Source organism: Protopterus annectens, chromosome 2.part1 (assembly GCF_019279795.1).
Source record: "Protopterus annectens isolate FY-2018-M chromosome 2.part1, PAN1.0, whole genome shotgun sequence".
Lineage (NCBI taxonomy): Eukaryota > Metazoa > Chordata > Ceratodontiformes > Protopteridae > Protopterus > Protopterus annectens.
The window spans coordinates 1,006,591,703-1,006,614,624 of NC_056729.1; positions in this window are offsets into that span (position 1 = coordinate 1,006,591,703).

Consider the following 22,922-nt stretch of genomic DNA (forward strand, 5'->3'; position numbering starts at 1 on the left):
TGAGATACCCATTATATCCCTGGTTGGCCTTTGAAAGGTACCTGTAGCCAGTATTCGCAAGCTCACACATACCTTTGTGTCCACTGGGATGGGCTCCCCTCTGTTGTCTCTTGTTCTCAGGCGTGGCCGGCACAGCTCCACTATTTGCTGTAACGTGTCCCTGTCCACCCTGTAGCGCTCTACTATCTCCAGGTCTTGCAGCCCCTGGTAGGTCACCCTTGCTCTGAACACTCTCCTTCTCCTATGAGGCCTACGGTAGTTGTCAGCACCCTCCTCCGCAACTCCGTCTGTCTCTGACACATACCTATGCATCACGGCCACGGCGGCACCCAACATATACATATTAAAAGTTCCCCGTGTGTTTACACCCTACGGTGCGGCATTTGGGAAGTCGCGCTGTGTGTTGTGTGCATTCACACTTTATACTGTTGTGCTGTATACCCGGTGATGTCATTGGGTGTGTCTGTGCAGCCGTATCTGTGGATTATCTTCGGTGTTTTACCGTTGCAACTGCAACGGTATTGCCTTTAGTGTTACATTACAGTTGCCTGCATTGGCTTAGCTTTGCATCTTACATTACTGTTTCTGCACATTGCACCTACTATTGCCTGCAGTGCATCCTGCAGGCACATGGCATATGATGCATTTTGTCTGCCGCCGTTATGCTACCTCTGTACTTGGCTGTGCTATTTCGGTTCTTTGCTCTTTGCATTTCTACTACATCCCCTACTATCTTTGCATTCCTATGCCTCCCATTTCCCGTTTTGCAGGAGTCTGCATGCAGAGTTGTCAGCTGCCGCCGTTTGCCCTTCCTGGATTGATTGGTGTTGATTGCTCATTACGGCTCCAATTACACTGCTTCTGCATTTCCTCATATTCTCCGCATTACCTTCCTATATCCGTGGTTGTTGATGGGGAGGCCGTCACATGACTGGGTTGGGGAATGTAGTCATCCTCGTGCACATGCATCTATGCGGGCATTATGTACTCTCAGCGCATCTATTTCCTCACACGCCGATCCTGCTGCTGTGATGTGCATTGTACAGCCCATGTTTGCTGGCCTCCAATGTGCTTCCTCCTACAGTGGCACACCCCTCTGCGATTGACATGTATCCCATGTAGGCCACTCCTCGTTGTACTACCGCTGCCGCTTGCTCCATCCTTACACCGCCCGGTTTTGCGATTCACTATTATCTGCCTCATTTGCATGGCATTGACTGCTAATACATGGTTACGGTGAACACTGCCGCCACTCCTTGACAACCCTTGCGCTGGGGTTGAGGCTTTCCATACATACTATGGTGTGTGGTGGCTGTGCAGCTGATGTGTATTATACTGCTCTTTTAGGACATTCTCCTATTATTTCATTGTTTTGCACCTTCTGTGCACATATCCGGGGGTTCTGCTGTGGTTTCTGCATACATAACATTTATGTCATTATTTACAGTTTGTGCATGTTTTCTTTGGACATTCTCGGTGCCTTTCGCCATTGGCATATTGCACCTGTATGATACCTGACGTTGACAGCCTTCCATTACTCCTTGGTCATGTTTGGGTAAATGTAAACCGTTTTTTTTTGGTTTACATTGCCGTGCCCTTACTCTACGCCTGCCCAACTTCGTGGATCGCTATTTGCCTTCATTTGCATGGTGCAATACCGCACACAGTGTGATTAGCATACCTACGCCGCGGGCGGCAGGTCCGCCGCCTTGGTAGTGCACGTGGGATTGATTCATACCTGAATCGCTCGGTGGCCATATTTGGCTTTGTGACGCCGACACTATGCGGGCGCCTGGCGCAAGGTTCATGAATCCCGGGGATCGATTAGTTCGTTTTTTTTTTCTTTTTACTAGCCAGCTCTATTAAAGTATTAAGCCTAATTATGTTATCCTGAGCCTTTCTGTAGTATAAAACCAGTCTGATCATCATTTATTAATCCTGGCATAATAAATTTCAGTCTTTTTCCAAGAATAGACATAAATATTTTATAATTAACAATTAATAATGGAATAGCACTGTAAGAAGAACATAAGTTAGAATCTTTATTTGGTTTCAAGATAGGAGATATCAGGGAATATTTCTAGGAGGGGGGATAGTTGACATATGTTTAACTTGTTCAAAAACTTTAAATAGGATATTTAAAATATTATCTGGGAATAACTTGTATATTTCTGGGATTATATCATCAAGCCCAGGGGCTTTATTTTGTTTAAAATTATTAATTTGATATTTTAACTCCTTAAAAGAGAATGAATTATCAATGTTGACTCTTTGTTTTAAGGTTAATTTAAATCTTATATTGCTTTTCAAAAAGTCATAAGTTATGTTGTTGATTTCTAAGTCAATCTCTTTGTTAATAATTTCTTCATAATATTTCCTAAAGCATTCTAGTATGTCTTTTAACTCAGTCACTTTTTTACTTTTATCACCTTGTTCGGAAATTATTTATTTAATATGATTAGTATCTATTTTTCTTAGATCTAACAGCCAACATGTATAAGTTTTTTTGGGTTTATTGACTAAGTCTGTAATTTTAATTTTCCAGATTTATTGTTATTATATGGTGAAGTACATCAGGATATTTCTTATTTAATATTTTTCAACTCAGCCTTTGATGATTTATCATAAGGTTTTTAAATTGGATTTTAAATTCTGTATATTAAAATGCAAAAACATCAACTCATTATCCCACTTTTTTACATATGTACCAATTTTTAATTCCTCCATATAGATAAACTTTGAAAGAATCCTAGAGAATTCATTAGGAATTATTATGAATTGCAATGTAGACACCATTCCTTAAAATCTTTTAATTTTACTATATAAGCGGGGGTTTTCTGATAGTAAATAAAATTATTTGGCTTTAATGTTAATGTAAATATAATAGCATTGTGGTCAGATAATGGACATGAAGTTATCAATACATCTTCAATTTTAATAAATAAACTACTAGAAGTAAAAACGTTATCAATATTTGTTTGGGTGCTAAAATTATAAGAATAATGTGTAAAGTTAATAAAGTTAGTTGATTTAATATCATATGCATCTCTCAAATGTTGAGAATTAATAAAATGATTTAAGTGTTTAGTTACTGAGAATAACTTAGAAACCTTGCCAGTAGTTGTGCCTTTACTAGAAAGAATACAGTTAAAATCTCTTGCAATAATCAATTTACCTTTTGTATATAAGGTTATAATATTCAAATATTTCTTAGCAACTTTGGCTCCAGTTCCAGATATCTAGTAAGAATTCACAAAAGTATATGTTTTTATCAATTTCTACTACTGCTAAACCCAAGATGCAATTTTCTATCTGAATATTTATTTCATATTTTAGGTATAGGTAATGAATTTCTGCAAAGAATAAGAGTGCCTCTTCTTTGTGACTTAAAATGAGAGCTCACAAGAATTGAATAATCTTTTAAAATCAGTCTATCTACATCTTCTGATAACAAATGCATTTCTTGTAAGAAAATTATGTGAGCTTTATGCAGCTTTAAATATTTGTTTAAGCTACTCCTCTTCAATGGATTATTAAATCCATTGATTTTTAATGAGAAACAAATATGTTGACATTCATAAGAACATGTAAATGCACTGATTTAAGATGATTTAGCCTAAAATATAATAATCAAGTACTAATATTTGTTGTTATGGACAGATACAAAAAAAGCAAAATTTCAAACTTATATACATTCAAACCTCCCATCACAGAACGCAAATTCCCATATTTGATGATATAATTCAAATCACACACCAACCAACCCTTCCCAATGTCACCAAGCTAAAAAGCTGCTGCTGCTTCTTAATGTAAAACAATATTATTAATTATAACTATTTAGAGCACACTCAAGTCATGTTAAAAGGAAAATCAATATAAAATATTAATTTGAAAAAATATTTATATTTAAGATTGTAGAAATATAAAATTGGAAATGTTAATAATGAAGAACAATATTATGCATTTCTGGACATATCAAAAATATCCCAGAAATAATGCATTTCAAATTTTTCAATTTGGTCAAGACATTTTGTATAGTCATTGCTTCTAATAAATCCTACTATAGAAAATACTGTAAATAGCCTAGTATTTAAGCATGTGTATGAAGGAAATAAACCTGACAATACCTATAACACTTTAACCTACAAACATCATAACACCAATACATATCAAGATCACATATAATAAAACTTTTAAATCTCATTTAATGACATGGGTGAAAACATGAAAGTAATAGAATATGGAAGTATAATTAAAAGGTGCTACAATTTAAAATTACATATTTGTGCATATTATATGTGCTTATATATATGTATAATATATTTACATGGATGTGCATACATATAACTGTGTGTATGTGTTTGTAAGTTATGAGTAGATGCTTGATATGTATATTATTAACAGTTAAGAAAGTGAATATGTTCTATGTATCTATGCATGAGCGTAAGTATACAAATGACTGAGTGTTTTTAAATGAATGTTTGTATTATGAATGCATGTATGTTACTATTGATACCTCTAGCTCTTGGAATATAATTTAACATCTATCTTCTGTACAGGAAGCATTCTTTTATGATCATATTTTTAAGTATCATGTACTTACAAATTTGCATATACTATTTTTCATTGCCATATTCTGAAATGTGCATGTCAAGTTTTTATATTCATTGTACCAATGGAAGATGAAAATGCTTGAAATGATTTAGTAGCCAGTTTAGTATAAAATAAAATTATATATTTCATTAACAAATGCAGAACATTTTAAAGAGTTAAATCTGTGGGTCTATATTAGATGAATGAACGACCAAAATGTCGTGTACAACATGCTCGAAACACTTTAATCAAATCAGAAGCTGAAAAATATCTAAAATAAGGGTTTCAAACAGTTTTAGTTGGTCATGCATCAAGTAGTTGAGCTTTGAAGTAAGTATATTAAGGCAATGCCAACATTTTGCAACACGTCTGACATTCACTTAACATATATCCTGTAATAGAGTCATGAGACATGAATGAATAGAAAACGTATGACACATTATGTATGTAAAATAAGTAGATTTCAATTTGAAGTTGTTAATTGGTAACATAAGGGTTGTAGTATAAATGATGTGAAACTTATAGTTACATTGTGATGCTCATGCATTGAATTATGCCATGTCAAGCACTACCTATTTCTTCCCTGGAATCGTAGGAGAATACTACCAGTGTGTAAAATCACAAAAACGAAAAGATATGCTAACTGTTGATGGGTATTTGTATTCTTTAGAGAAGATTTTAAAAGACAAAAAGTACTGGTGCTGTAGGTTTAAGCTGAAGGAAGGTTGTAAGGGCCCTGCAGTAACTAAGCGCGACTTATCTGGTGAGTTGTTATTGAAGTCCACAGGACACCATCATGCATCTGATGTGAGTGAAATTGAAAAGTATATTGCTTACGATAAGTTAAAAGAATTTGCTCATACTTGTAGGGATACTCCTGCACTGGTTGTAGATCACATAGTAGCAAGCACATCTACAGAATATACGGTTGCTTTGCCTAGCAGGAGATCAATGTTGCAGCAAGTCAACAGGGTTCACTGTAATAGATTAACAAGTCATTGCCTCTTTCACCTACTTTAAGCAGTATAAATTCCAGTGTTTGCACATTAAAAGAAGTCTGTTTTCTATAAAAAAGAATGCTTGATTTATAAAACAACATCCATGTGCTAGAGCTTTCTACAACAGAGAAGCTGCATGATTTAAATGTGTCTCCAATATGTACATGGATGGTGTATTCTTGATGAATGGCTGTTTGTGTGGACAGTTGTATAGTATACACGCCTTAACAGTTGGCGGTAATACTAAATGCCTTCCATTGGTTTTCTGCTTAATGACTAAGAGATCATATAAATCGTACAACTTTGTGTAGCAGTGTATTTCAGACTTGTTGGCTAGTGCTGCCTTACAAATGTCAGTGAAATTCATTTTATCTGACTTTGAAATTGCAATAGTTCACAGTATTAAGAGTAACTTCCCAGTTGTAATTTCTAAAGGTTGTCTGTTCCACTTTGCAGAGGCAATTTGGAGAAAGTTGCAAAGTTTAGGGTTAGCTAGTTTATATGGCAAGTCTGTCAATTTCCAAATGTCTGTTAAAAAGTTGATAGCGTTGTCATTCTTGAATGAAGATAAAGTTGTTCCTGCTTTTTTAGGTTTAACACAAGCTCTTCCAGCTGAAGGGAAAGACTGGCTTTCCTACTTTTCAAATATATATATATATATATATATATATATATATATATATATATATATATATATATGTCTTAGGGTGCATTTGGAAACAAAGAACTAGACTGACATCCTGCTCTAGATTTCCCCCATGTTTCCTATAACCTTTTTGGAATGTCTCTCAATTAAATGCATTATCTCTGCCATGAACTCAAAACCATATAGAAGGAAGGCACAGACGTATTAGATGCCTATTAGGATGAAGAATTTGTGACATTCCTTCTGTTTTGTCTGTTCTAGTTAGGGAGCAAAACAAAGTGAATGAGACCAGGTTGAAATTACAATGTGCAGGTCCTCCTTCCCCTGAAAAGCGGAAGACCATATTGAGGTATGAAAGGCTCCAGAATCTGTTAAGAAACAAAGCGGAATACGGTACAGATCAGTTTCTCTGTGCTGTTGCAGTCTTGCTGAAGGTACAATAGACTGCATGTGCTTCACTACCAGGACACAGTTGGGTATTTTATTTATTTACTAAAGCAGCAATTTTCTTTAGGCATTCATTGTAAATAGTGTGATACTCACTATTAAAATGCACTATGTATTGCAATTTTATTTTTATTCACTTTGTAGCACAAACACATAATGTAATGACTTAGGTGATTAGATGCATTGGTAGCAAATATTTAGCTCATACATCACTATGGGGAAGATGTTGGCCAAACAAAAGTTTTTGATTTTCTGATTTCCGACCATTTCAGCTTCTGATTAGATGAACGTTTGATTAAAGTGTGTCGAGCATGTTGTATTCAACATTTTTATTGTCCATTAATCTAATATAGACCTAAATCTGCTCATTAATATTATTTTCCAGTAATTAGTGAAGTAACTCTGATTAATTAAGACAAGAGATGTTGAGCAAATTGAGTTGTTGTATGCATTTTCCCCTCTAATCTGTTTCATATAGCACAGAAGACAACAGATTATATTAAAGTATAAGTGCAGTAATGTATATAAATGCTGCTATATGCAAATTAATATCTATATAGAAGTCAAATAAATATATTTCTCTCAGAGCAACTTTGTAATCACCATTAATAGTTTTCAGTCAAATGTGTGTAAAAATCATTTTGTATAAAACAAAAACTATTTTATTGCAACCAATGTGCAGGTGTGAACCATAAGCTATCCCATATAAGATATGCTAGCGTCCTGCATGCTTGTTTTCATTTGCATTTTAGTAGTGAAGTGTTTCCTGTGTTAGTCTAACAGTTTTGTTGCATTGCATCTCTTTTGGCATCACATCAGGTGTTAGATTTCACAATAGCATTTCAAGGAAAGCATTGGTACAATTCTATACTGAAGTCATACCAAAAGTTATAGGGATGTAAAGATTTTAGGCAGCTGACTGTACTTTGTTTAAGTACATCTGCAGACCTCTTACTTATGAATAGACAAGTGTGGTCTGTGTAAATATGTATTTCAATTTGAGTGTGTTTTGTATGTGAATGCCCTTATGTATATAGAATTGCAATGTAGCATTATTTACTTAGTTACAGATGCTTAATGTATATCTTACCAACTTTCAGATGATTAATAGCCTCCTATACTTCATGTTGCAAATTTTATGATTTTAAAAAAATTCTATTAATACCTCACAGATTTTGACTGTTGCTAAGTTTATGCTTGAAAATGTCAGTCAATGCCATGCAGATGTTTGCTGTTGCAGTATCCTGTTTTAATTTTTTATATAATTATTATTAATTCTTGCTGATCTTTGTTCTTGTATGTATGTATGTATGTATGTATGTACTTGGAGCTTTTCTCCCTGGGCCTCTATTGAAAAAAGCCTCCTCTCAGCCCAATGGACTATCCCGGTTAACAAACTGCAAACCAATAATGATAAATACAATAATAGCTCTCTATAACAATATTTTAATACACTGACCGATGTTATGCATGGAATATGTCATTCTCTATTTACTATGCTATCAGCTTCATTCATGTCCACAGTCTTGATGCTTAACTACCTATTTGTATTATATCTCAGGTCTTCCATTATCTGTGGATCATCCATGGTCTATGTGTTTCTTATATTTTTTTTATGAGATTAAACCTTTGGGTGTGGTACTGTCTTTTGCAAGAAGTAGCTCAGTTATTTTACTTATTAGATTTTATTTAATGAAACTATCTATTCTTGTGACAAATCTGTATTCTGAGGGAGTCTGGGTAGAAAATATCAAATAGCCCCTGAACAATGCAAAAGTTAGAAAATGTCAGAAATATAAGACATAGCTAGCAAAGAAGTTAATGGTTTGTACTTGTGTAAATGAAATGTGGATATGAAACAATATATTAATTCAGTGACAATAATGAATCAGCTGAGAAAAGTAACCTTTTAAAAATATCAGAACTCACAATGCCATGTCCTGAAATGTTTAGTCTGAATAATCAAAGATCCTGTCTGACAATGTGTAAATATTTGTGTATACAATATAACAGGTAGCATGCTACAAAACCAGGGAAACTGTAGAGGAGATTCCATTACTGTAATAGGAACTTCTTTTGTCTATCAGGAGTATTTTACATAGCAACAACTGTCTAATTCATTATTATTAAAGTTATATTAGTTTTTTCAGCTTCTTTCATGACACATTAAAACCAGTAATATTGTTTTAAACAGGCATTTTTATCACTACACATGACATATTCCCTTGTACTGTCATGATCTGCATGATTATATTATATTTACACTGCACTTACATAAAGGATTCAACTTTCACTGAACTATAATTAGGATGACCACAAAATATTACTAAACAGAGATTAGTACCAGGTGTCTTTAAGTCTGCAGATGTCGTCTTTTTCTTCTTCCAACTGCATTCATCTTTCCTTTTCTTATTTTCATTATTCCACTTTTTAAAAGATAATGTGCATAAAAACTACATGGATATGTTTTAAACTTAACTAGATTAATTTTACATGTTCTATTTTGTATTTCCTTTGTTTGTTTCAACATTCTAAAAGTTGACTTCCTGTAAATGAGGGTTAAAGTTCAAAATGCATTTGCTGCAGCACAGACAGCTTGAACATGAAATCTAGACTGTTACAAGTTGAAAAACAGCTTGAGGTTTCTTAAAAACATTCTAAAGCAATTTAACTAATACTAGGTGAGAAAAGGGACTGAAAAAGAATAGTTGTGTAAACTCTTACCATAACCACAGATGTCCTTCTCTTCTATGCTGCAGTATCCTTTACATGCGGGAGTCCTCCATCCAAATGATCCAACGTCGGCCAGTACACAACAGCTTTTAGCTACTGCAAGGCACATCGAACATTGCATGTATGTGCTGACAATGTCAGCCATAAAAGGACTTTTGCATGTACAGTCCTCAGAACTGTAATGCCCCAGAAGGAACATCAGACCTAAGGAGCAATAAAATGCCATCCAAGGAAAGTAACAAGATGTGGGGGTAAGGCGGGGGGGGGGACAGAATACTGCAACATAGAAAAGATAGGACATCTATGGTTATGGTAAAATTTTACACAACTATTCTATATCCTTCTATTCAATGTTGCAGTATTCCTTATATGTGGGAAAATGCCAAAGCTTAGTAAAAATCCTGGGAAGATGAAGGAGCAGAGGAACTTTGAGCACAAGAGCTTTCAACAAAGCCATGGAGAATATCTTTAGCAAACCCTGCTCTAAATCTAGAAATGTTGTCCAACCTGTAATGTTTGATGAAAGTGTGCACAGAAGACCATGTAGCAGCCTCTAGAATAGAGTTAGTATCCAGGCCTTTAAAGAATGCCACTGAGAAAGCCGCAGACCTAGTGGAGTGAGCCTTAACAGGAGCAGAAAGAGTTTTACCATTGAAATAATAAAAAAACAAGATTGCCTTGGAGATTCAAGAAGAAATTGTTTGTTTAGAGACAGGCAAAACCAGAGCCCTGGGATGGAAGGAAACAAACAGCTGATCAGATTTTCTGATAGCCTTAGTCTTATCTAAATAGAATCTAAGTTGTCTATGCACATCCAAGGTATGTAATATCCTTTCACTGGAGGATAGAGGAGAAGGGAAGAAAGTAGGTAATTGAATAGCTTGACACCTCATTCACCACCCTGGCCATAAAAGAAGGATTGGTATGCAATGAAACCCTATCCTTGTGAAAACCAAGAAAGATGGCAAAGCCATTAAAGCTTGAATCTCAGAACCTCTCCTGGCAGAGGTCAAAGCTAACAGAATAACTGTTTTTCCAACTACAAAACTTTAAAGAAGCTGAGGCTACAGGTTCAAAAGGAGCCATAATAAGCTCCTCTAAAACATAGTTCAAATCCCAAGGAGGTGAAACTTGTTTCCTGGGAGGTTTAATATGAAGGATCTCTTTAAGAAAAAGTTTTACCTCCATCTGAAAGCTTAAGGTGGAAATAATGGCAGACATGCAGAAATAGCTGACAAGTGGACTTTCATAGATAATAAGCCAAGCCACTGTTAAGTAACTCACACAAGTAAGAAAGAGCCACTAGAATATCCACTGAAAATGGATCCATATTTTGTGAAAGACACTGGATGGAAAACCTCTTCCATTTGGACAAGTAGATTTTCTAGTATTGGGTTTCCTGGACTCCTACAGAACCCTAAGCATGTCCTCTGAAAAATGGTGCCTGAAAGTAATCAAAAGATGATCGCCCACAGGGTCAGTTGTAAGGTTGACAAATGTAGATGAAGCAGAGATCCCTTGTCTTGTGTGAGCAGGTCAACTGTGTTAGGTAACTTGTGATGATTGTCCTTAGCTAAATGCAAAAGAAGACAGAACCATTGCTGTCTTGACCAAAATGGAGTCACCAGCAAAATTTTTGGTTTGTCCTGATGAATCTTCAGCAGAACTTTCTGAATGAGAGGAAATGGGAATGCATAAAGAAGCATCCCCTTCCATGAGAAAGATAGAGTGTCCACTTTCCAAGCCAGGGGATGTGGGAGTCTGGAACAAAATAGAGGAAGTTGTCTGTTCAAAGGAGGCAAATAGATCCAGAAGAGGGGTACCCCACAGGTGGACCAAGTCCAGAAAAACATCCCTCTGAAACATCCATTTGTGGGCTTGTGTCATGGACCTCCTTAAAGTGTCTGACACAATGTTTTGAGCAGAAGGGATATAAACCACTGGAAGAGTCACTTTGTACTGAACTGCCAATGCCCATGCCATGACAGCTAACCTACAAAAATGGTAAGACTTTGTTACTGAACTGCCAATGCCCATGCCATGACAGCTAACCTACAAAAAAGGGAAGACTTTATTACTGAACTGCCAATGCCCATGCCATGACAGCTAACCTACAAAAAAGGTAAGACTTTGTTTCTGCCCCCACTTATTGATATACCAGATAACTGTAGTGTTGTTTATATACACTTTCAGAGGACCTGGTTGAAAGAGAGGATGAAAGGCCTGCAAAGCTATAATCAGAGCCCTCATTTCCTTGACGGTGATATGCACTCTCCACTGAGAAAGAGACCAATAGCTCTGCACTTTCCTGAAAGCAAATGTTGCCCCAAACATTTGTCTGAGGCATCCGTGGACAGTTGTTGAGTTTGCTGAGGCAGAAGTAGAGGAAGCCCTGGATTCAGAGTTAGCAGTTGAATCCACCAAAGAAGCTCTGTTTTTAAGCATGGGGAAGCGGGATCACAAACTCCAAAGGATGAGCATGTTGTGTCCAAACTGACTTTAGGAACCACTGAAATTTCCTCATGTGGAATTTTACATGAGGCAGCATGGGGATTGTGGATGTCATGAACTCAGGAAGTCTCAGAAACTCCCTGGCCAAAACTGAGGATAGAGGCAGAAGGTTTTCTAGGTAGGCAGTGAGGAACTGAACGTTGTCTGTTGGAAGAAAAACTATCATAAGGTCTGTCTTGAACCTGCACCCTAGGAAGATGCAGTCCTGTGAAGGGGTCAGAGAAGATTGTTTTGAAATTCACTGAGAACCCTAGACTTTGTAAGAAAAGAATAGCAACCTGCAGAGTTCGAGTCAACTTTTCTGGCAGAGGAGCCAGGAAAAGAAGATTGTCAAGGTACGGATATACCTGGATACCCTTGACTCTCAAGAAAGCAATCACAGAGGGCCAAGTACTTTGTGAATACCCTTGGGGCAGTAGAAAGTCCAAAAGGCAAGGTAAAGAACTGAAAGTACAAAGAACCCACAGAGAAACATAGAAATTTTCTGTAAAGAGGATGGATGGGGAGGTGTAGATAAGCATCTTTGATGTCTAGAGAGGCCATGTAAGACTGGTGGGGAATCAGAGGAAACAGAGTCTGCAAAGACAGCATGCAGAAAGAAAGCACTTTTAGAAAAGTGTTTAAGTGGGAAAGATCCAGGATTAGTCTCCAGGGACCATCCTTTCTGGGAACATTAACATCCTTGAGTAAAACCCTCTACCTCTCTGATCCATTGGCATGTGTTGATTGTGCCTTTAGAAAGTAACTGTGTTAAAACATCTGGAAAGAAATTCAATTGACTTGAAGGGTGCTGTGGAATTCCCATGAAAGGAGGGAGAATTTTCCAAGTCATGAAGTATCCCTGTTGGATAATAGACAGAACCCAGGAATCCTGAGTGATCCTTTCCCAAGTTGGAAAAGAGAGAGATAGATGAAGAGACAGATGGGTAAGACTTGGAAGACACTGGTAGTCACAGAGAACTGGAAAGGACGGCTGTGAGGAAGGTGCAGAAGCAATAGATTTAGATTGTGGAGGCCTCCTAGCAGTCTTTTTAGGTCTGAAAGAAGAAGCTGAGGAAGAGGGCGTGTGAACTAGTCTCCTAACAAAAGATGTCTTAGTAGGAAAATTGCTGTGAAACTTAGGAACAGGGAAATTTAAAAGGTGCTTCAAATCTTGAAGTTCCTTTCCCTTCTCTTGCAGAGACTTAACTAAGGCTGCACCTGCAGAACCAAAAAGAGCTGACTTAGCTAAAAGAGAATCTAACACTTTTGCCTTAATGTCATCTGGCAATGGATGAATCCTCAACCAAGAGTGCCTTCTAAGTATAGAATCAGATGCATAAGCTCTGGATGATCCCTCAACAGCATCATAACTGCACCTAATGGAATGTCTAGATACTTGTGAAGAAGCTGTTAAAAGAGAAAAAACCTTGGAGGTGAGCAAGAGCTTGAGAGGCCTGAGAAAGTAGAGTCAAGGAATACTTAGACATATGAGTTTGGCAATTCATTGCTCTGATTGCTAAAGTGGAAGCAGTATAAACTTTTTTACCAAGCCTCTCCAGAATTTTGCTCTCCTTATCAGAGGGAAGTAGTTTAGAAGAAGGAAACAACCAGGAAGACCTGTCAGAAGCTATGGAAACAACAGCTGGATCAGCAGAAAGGCACTTATACAGGAACTTGCAATCATCAGGCACCTTGTAGAATCTGTCTGGCCTCTTCTGGGCAGGAACCTGAGAGTCAGGGGCCTTAGAAGTAGAAGTGAAATTGTCCAGGAATGCTGGCAAAACTGGAGACAAAGCCAAAGGAGAAGGAACGTCCATTTCCATAAAGTTATAATACCTATTTTTTGCGCTTCAGAAATCCCTGAGGAGTCCCATTTGAAAAATTCCCTCATTTTGTTAACAGTCTCTCCAAAAGAAATCTCTTCTACTGGGGAATCCCCCATTAGACTCCTCCTCTGGAGATGCATATTCTAGAGAAGTAATTTGTGTAGAATATGCTAAGGAATTCTCATCAGAGGAAGAGTCATCATCATCATCATCATCATCAGAAAGTACCTGTTCCCCAACTCTTTGAACAGGAGAAGATGTAAAAGAAGGAGCAGAAATAGCAGAGGAAGGCTTCAAAGCCATCAAAGCCATAATTAAACCCTGAGAGAAAGCATCTCAGTCAGACTGAGGAGGGAAGTGGGTCTGAGAGTGTCTAGTCTTCTGTTTTTTTCTATACATGCATTTCTGCATGAGGAGAAGTGGAAGAACCCAGCGTAGGCCTAATGTCCAGAATCGACTCAGGAATCTGCTCCCTAACAGGAGTAGAAGGTACGTCCCTAAGGCCCTCAAGCACAATGAGCTGTGGTTCCCCTTGCCTACCTGAAACGGACATCTGCACTGCCTCTGGGGATGTGCCTAGGTCAGATTCCTTAACAGCTTCCAATGAGGTACCCACCGAGGAACCAGACCCAACCTCCAAATGCAACACCATGTCTTCATTGACCTCAGTGGATACGTCAGAAGTAAGAGACACAGCCAAAGAGGATTCAGGCCCAGGCTTACTAACCTTGATCTTCAAAATCAGCTCAGCCAAAGGTCCCCCCCCAGAAGCCTCCATAATGTCCTTAGCCAGATGTTTAACTCATTGATTCTCTAACTAGAGCTTTAAAGCTGAAAGTCGGCTATGCAATGTTTTAAGAACAAAGGCCTGACAAATGGAACAAGAACAGTGATTGTGATTGGGGTATAAGCAGAAAAGACAAAGGTTGTTGCTATCTTTATGTGGAATCAGCCTTCCACACCTACACATGCCCTTCCTGAATGACATGAACTAATTACAAAAGACAGTAGCAAAGAAATAAATCCCCAATGGGGCACTTATCTGAATGCTGGCAGCAACCAACTGACTCAGGCAGCAGACCAATGTACGTGTTAAGAGTTCTGAATGGTGGCAGAAAAGTTCAGAGGATCGTATGTGCGGACATTCATTTATGGCTGCCGTTGTCAGCACATATGTGTGACATCCCATGTACCTCGCATAAGCTAAAAGCTGTTGTATACGAGTTGGACATCAGGTCATTTGGGTGGAGGACTTCCAACATGTAAAGAATACTGCAACATTGAATAGAAGGACATGAAGCAGTTACTGTAAAAAAATCAATAGCATCTCTGATTCTTTGAATAAGAGCCCAAGTAATGAACAAACACCACACAAGTTAAACCTATTAAAAGAAAGTGAAGTAATGTATATAAATGATTTTCATGCAGCCAAAACCACTCTACACAACACCCACTGTACATAGATTAAGCTTGTCCCATACAACCACATTCACCAGACAGAATAACCAAAAATAAAAAAACAGATCACTTGAAATTATTTATAAAAAGTATATATAATTAAGTAGATTAGTTAAACATGTTAATATACACACACCTCAAATACACACTACTCTCTGTGTTGGAAAATAATGTTTGAGAGGATTTAAATAAAATAATAAAGAGACATAAGAAACAGTAATATTAATCTATATACAGTATTTCAGATACTATAGACAAGGTATTTTGATAAAGTAAAATTTATTTGCTAGTTTTACCTTGTATTTGATGATAAACTGGAATAGGTGACAAAACTGAATACCTGTAAGAAAGCTATTTAGATAAAAATAGAAAATGAGAACAATGTTACGTTTCTTTAATTTTTTACTAGTTTTTTTATCCTTCGAAGACCAACTATTTCTTCTTGCTTGCCTCTTTAAGTTGCCAAGAGTCCAATCCATACTTTCTGATTTATCAAAAAGTTTCTTTTTCTGAGAAAAGTCCACTGCATTGTCTAGAGAATTAAAAGTTTTCTCACCTTCTGATAAAAAAATTCTAACTCTGGCTGGAAAAAAATAATTGACTTTAATGTTTAACTTCTTTAAGTCTTTTATGAATGAAATACATGCTTTCCTTTTGGTCATAACAGATGCAGTATAGTCATTGTCAAAACTGATAATGTTATTACTTATTTTTATCAGAGAATAGCCCAAGCAGTCTTCAGTACCAGGTCCTTGTCTTGGCTGGAGAGAAATTTTACAATAATAGATCTGGGGACAGGAGGATTTTTCTTCAAATAAGAAGTCAAAATAGATCTATTGGCTCTCTCAATACCAAAAGAGAGATTGTCTGGTATTTTTAGAATTGTAGGCATCCAGTTAGTCAAAAACTACAACATGTTGTCTCCTTCTTCCTTTTCTGGAATTCCATATATCCTAATATTATTTCTTCTAGATCTACTGTCTAGGTCCTCTAGTTTTTCCATAAGCAAAGTATTTTGTTTTAACAGGAATTTTGTGTGATTCTCACTCTCTGCCATTTTGCTATCAAAGTCATTTAATGTGCCTTCTATTGATGAGATCTGAACAGATTGTTGTTTTATGATTTCTTTTAACATTTCTGTTTGTTTCTTGGAATCTTCTTTTATATATTGTCTATCTTGATCTCAAGTTTATCAAATATAATAGAACGCTCCTGGATACCACCCATTATAAACTGCAGATCCTTTTTCACTGAGTTATCTTGAGAGTTAATTTTTGAGTTGCTCATTTTGTCATAAAAATCAAAGAAAAAACATAAAAACTTGATTTTTCTTTCAAATAGTTTGTATAAGTAAAGTTTTTAAGTTTGTATAATACATTCTTGTCAGAAAAAAAGAAAATAAAGCAGAGCTAAGACTTTGTGCTGTTACCAGTTTGTCATCTTGGCCATGCCCCCACTAGAATTGTGTTTTTCATTGTTGTGAATGTCAGCTGAAGTTGATTCATGATAACAGTAATGACATGAGTGTTATTTATAAAAGAGAATTTGTGACAGTAGTACTGGAATGTATGGGTAAGTACTACTGATGGCAATGTGAAAGATAAATGTGATTTTTTTTTGCTTTTGTACAGGATATTAGCACATGATATGAAGTGAGTGAAGTCTGATGTTATGCATTTTTCTGAAAGTATTATTTTGTCAGGATACATGCTGCTTTATTGTGACATTTGTGACTGTAACTCATGAATGAAAAATCATGGCATTATAAATACAGAAAAGTGGTAGGGTAAGGATTTTAGCACTGTTAGCAATGTCATAAGATGTCAGTGTAATGATAACTACTTGCAATGCTATTAAGCATTTACGGATGATACTGTACTGGTTAATACAACATAATTTTAACTGGATGCAGTTGGACTTGGAGTATGTGGATATGGAAAAAAAGGTATTGTGTCACCACAAATATTTTTGTACTCATATCTTTGATTTATTTTGATGAAAACAGGCCATACCTCTCAACTGTACTAGTTTTCGCAGAATGTCCAGATTTTTGCCTCATATTTTTGGTGTGTCCCTCCTAAAATCTCTCCATTTCTGGCAAATAGCTGAGGATTGAAGTCATTAAATAATGACAAATATTTGAGTTTAAGACTCCACATCCTTCAGAAAATTCATGCTAATGCAAAACCTATTATTCGATTAACTTTCTAAGTTTGTAAGGGCAATATTTAAAATATGTCCCTATTTGTCCCCCCATTATTTTAGGCTTTGTCCAGATTTTTTGCTCTAAGAAATTGAGAGGTATGAAACAGGCATATTTTCATTGCTGTGTTGTTAGTCTGATGAATGGATCAAGCTTCAGTATATTATTTTTGTATGTTATTTTGGGTGAATGTGTGGTACAGCAGCAGGGATCTAGACAGGGGAAGGATAATTTTAGCCATGAGAAGAACTGTATCCTCAAGGTAGTCCTTAGGGCATATGAGAAATGGCTTTTTGGAAAAGGTTGGCCTAAACAAGCCAAGATGGTAAAGGCCTGGAGACAAGTGGTTATGAATATAAATGCTGTTTTGTGGAAGGAAACACACATTAACATTGATCAAGAAAACAGACAATAATATGGTAGGACAAGCCAGTGCAAAGGCCAGGTAGAATGCAATTGCCCTTAGTACTACTGAGGAGGGGACTTTGAGGAATACCTCCACTCCATTCAGGGTGTTGACTATGAAACAGGTGATGATGGTACAGGCATAATCAGAAGTGGTGTGGATACTGGCTGTTACCCATATCTGCAACATCAACAGACATCTGCTCAGGTTTGACCACAGTAATATATTAACATAGATATGACTGCTCATGTGAAATAATTACAATAACACAAGACATTTATTATTAACAGGTGAACCATCCACTTCTGCACATCATGACATCGAGCAGAGTGTGTAAGTGTCCTCTACACCTCATTACACAGCATACATTGGTGTGCTCCAGCATCTGAGTAGTAATGTAATCAATTAATTCTGTACAGGATCAGCAGCAGAAATGAACAGTTCCACTATACTAATAAATTTAGATGCTATCAGTAGCAGAAGGGCTGATGATGATGATAACAGTTATATTTATGAGGCAGCCTGAGGAAAGTGGCACACAGTCATTAAGTGTAATGGTAGGATCACACACCCCACAACATGTAAATGACTCTGCAGGAACTGACACTGGAAAACAAAGTCAAGTACATGGTGAAATTATACTACAGGTCATAGATGGAGAAAATCCATTTACCTCAACAGCAGTGTCTCCAGACTCACAGGAACATCTTCTAGATGATGACAGAAATTTATCAGTTACAGTGCCCACAGTGGCACCTTTACAAAGTGGTGCCAGGTGCAGGCATATGTCACTATTACCCAAGGAAACATGCAAAGCATTGGCTGCCCAGCAGCAAATGTGCTGTGATATTGTTACTGCCACAGAGAGACAGCTACAAATGGTCAAAGTACTGCAGGGTGTACATGAGGATTTCCAGCACTACATGGAAATGGTAGAGAGCAGGGGTGATGCCATGATCACATCAAGCTGTAGTATGGTGGCACACCAACCACCCATGTCTGCACCATTTGTATACCAGTGAGGACTTACCAGATTCAAATATAAGTCAGTGTTGGAAGGGGAAGAGGGCAGACTTTTGTCCAGACACAAATCGCAGTATAAGTGCTTCTCAAGATGGTAGTGTAAATAGTAGGGGAGGGGAATAGACACAACAGAATTCATGCAGGCTATGCCATCCTTCATCTACATTTAGCAGAAGCTCTCATTCAAGGTCTTGGTCCCACTGTACTGGGAGATCAATGCCTGTAGGATCATCTGCATCAAAAAGTCACTTTGTCACAGCAAGTCACCATCTAGCTCACATGACAGCCCCTCTTCAAGATCACATGCACCTTCACCTACTCTGTCTTTAGTAGGTATTGTTTATGACACATTTGACCTTGACCTACTATGACTCAGGCTAGACATTTCAGGTACTTAAGGTATGAAACATTGAATTTTACTACCATGCCTTTCAATATACTGATGTCAATATTTAACTTCAAGGCTGTTTGTAAAAAAAAAAAAAACTACAGAATATGTGTTGCACAATGTAACCCAGAATTAAAAGGCTTCCATGTCTTTCATTTCAGTAAACATTATGCTTACAATAAAAGACAATAATTTGGAAATAAAGGAGGAGGTTAGAATATACAAATTGAAATGTTTAACACCATTAAAGGCCAATTCATTATCAAAAGTTTCAACTTACAAATGATAAAGCTGACAAACATACAAGACAAATAGTATGCACTATTAAGAGAACTCACACCTGAGGGAAAAAAGACTACATGAGTATCCTGCCATCAACACTATCACTGCTGGCACTTCACTCTACGCACTGCACAAATGATTATTTCTGTTTCTGAGGGCACTACTTGGCATGCATGACAAAATGAATTAATCTGATGTGCAGTTCCTTAAGAGAGATAAGTAAATCATTTCTAATATGTCATGGTTAAAATATTGCATAATAATAATAATAAAAAAGTAATACATTTGCAGTACCAGTGCAAGTTATGAATGCATATTAAATGCAGTTTACAGATTGCAATACATACAGTTTGGTGAAATCCAATCAGTCAACTGACAAAATAAAACTTTTTAAAAAAACATATCATTTCAACAGATTCACCACATGCATACCTAAGTAGTCACTAAGCCAAATATCTTCATCAAAATAGTGAAAAATGTAAATATTCCTTATATGATGCCTTATAGCATCGCTGAACAGGTATCAGTGAGCATGCAGTCATAACTTTTTAAACAATAATGTGACTAGCAATTCAGAAAGATAAGAGGGAATGTCTGATGAACAGTGGCAGTCAGCCATGCATCACAAGAGCATAGCGCAACATAGCACTGCATGCATAATAATAATGATAATCCTATTTGTTAACCAGGTAAGCCCAATGAACAAACAGTCCTTTTTCAAGGGAGACCCAGGAGCAATGTTTGGATTACTAACTTTCTCAAGGTCACACAGGAGGCAAATGAGGGCTGAGGGAATCAAACCCTGTACCACAGGTACTTGAGTTCACAAACTTAACCTCTGTGAGAGCTGCTATAATTATACTTAAATGTGTATTTTATAAAAAAAAAGGAAACACTAATATGAATATCATCGTACATAATTCTGGACTAGACACCACCTCATTACTTGCATGTCCATATGCCATACACAAGCCAAACACATGGGGTCCCTTACTACTGCTGCTGGTTGGCCATCACTAATATAGTAGAACTTGAACTGGGAGCTACAGTGACAGCAAATCTTACTTCATCATCAGACTGGCTCATGATTATGTTGTACAGAATGCAACATGCAGTAAACATCCTACATGCAGTAGCCGGGTCAAACTAAAGGGCAGCCCCCATAGACTCATTCAAGCATCTGAAACATGCTTTTAGCATGCCAAATACTCTCTCAATTTCAATACAAGTTTGGGACAGGGCTGTATTAAATTTAACTTCCACAGCTCCACTCAGATTTCTCACAGGTGAGCCATGGCTGCAGTGGATATCCTGCATCACCTAAAAACAGAACAAAAAAGAGAAAATGTGGACACAAAAAAAGGAAAAATACTTTACTATTAAGCAATACATTTTACTAAGAATAACTATTTAAATGAAAAAACAAAATTCCACTTACCAACAAGATGACCACTGGGCATCCTACCATACAGGAAGAGGCAATAAAGTGAGCTAGTGTATCAGATATGGGAATTGTGTGCACTGCCAGATTTCTGGCCAGAGACATCGATGATGTACTCCCATGCATCACACATTACCTGGCAGTTGAAGGAATGGCAGCCCATACTATTGTGATAACACTTCCCCCATGGACCTAATGGGGACTGCATTGCAACATAAGTGCAAGCTATCACAACAAACACCACAGGAGAATGTGCCACAACGTATATGGCCCCCACAGTTTAGGCTCAGTCCTGAGGTGACACAAGAAATGTATGTACTGATCCACACATACCAAGAGTATGGTCAGGAACTTCTGAACTATTCCTAAAGTGGATGCCTGGTAAATATCCTACATATCCTCAGTCTGTTGCTGTAAGGTACTTTTGGCAAGTATAGTGAGAGCTATACATTCCTCACAATCCACAAGAGTAGGAAGGTCACTCATCCTCCCAGTGCCACCTGTGGGGATTATACATGCTCACTAAGACCCTTACAATACCTCTGTCCACTTTGAACCTATCAAGGATGTCCCGATTATCAAAATTATGATGAGTTATTCCCTGTTTATATCTTCACCTTCTTATCCAGAGAGCACTGCTGGGCACAAGCGGTTTTGCCTCAGCCAAGACAATCAGCTCTGACCAGGTAATAGCAATGTTAGCAGCAAAGGAGGGCATCTTTTCCAATTGCAAAGTACATATAAAAGACATGATTCCACCTTTTATAATGTATCTGCAGACAGGATGGAAGCACATCAAAATATGATTATGAAATACAAACTGGCAGAAAGAGGGCTTATCATAAGACTTTTTTCATCTTCTTCATTACTATCTCATAGTATATTTATTTGCTTAAGTTTATTCGTTATAAATAACTTAGATAATATGACAAGTAAGCAACGGATAAACCATGCAGGAACCAGGCAGGAAAATGCGATTACTAAAGCAAACAAATGCAGTCTCTAATTCCTCCAATAGGCAAAATACTCCAACAGGAAAGTGTAGGCACTGAGGCAGGAAAACACAGCCACTAAGTCCTCCAGTGATAAAAACAGTCCATGATATTTATTGCAACAAAAGGTAAGCGCTTTCGCAGTTAAGCTTCATCAGACCAAATACAAAATGCTAAAATGTACTCCATTTAAACACATGATAATAAAACATCACCCAATCACAGAAGCACATTAATTAAAAATAAAAGTAAAACAATTAAAGCTGAAAGGCAACAATTCATACAAGTACTACAGAAACAAAAAATGCAGAAAATAAATATATAAAAAATATAAATATATGCTATAACTAATCTGCACTATTTGTACTCTAATATACAAAAGTAAAAGAACAAATAAAAAATCAATAATAATGATGAATAACAACTACTATTTACTTCTGGAGTATTCTCTTCTTTAATAAGGGCTTAATAGAAGCCCTCTCATTCAGGCCTCTCCCTCTATCTACACGGAGCATGATAATCCAGTAGGTCTCCCTATGTCCTGTATGTGTAGTAATATCACCTTCCCTAACACTGGGAAAGATAGCCTCAATAACCCTGAAGTTAAATGTATGGGATTCTCCAAATTCCAAGACATGTTTAGAGAGTACATTGTGTGTAGAACCCTTCTTATTGTGGTAGATGTGCTCTCTCATCCTGTCACACAACACCTTGTTGGTCTTACCAACATAGAAGGAGTTACAGGCAACGCACTCTGCTAAACAGACCACATGGGAAGTCATGCAATTCACATGAGCATGAAAAATATATTCTCTACAGAGGTTTGGATGGTGAAAAGTACCAGAAGTATTAATAAAAGAACAAAAATTGCAATCACCACATGGTGTAGTGAAACCAAGAGTAGAAGCCATGGTGCGTGGTCCTTTGTCATAGCAAAGTAGCCTCTTCAAATTTTTCCTATTCTTAAATCGAAACCTGGGTTTGTCACCAACA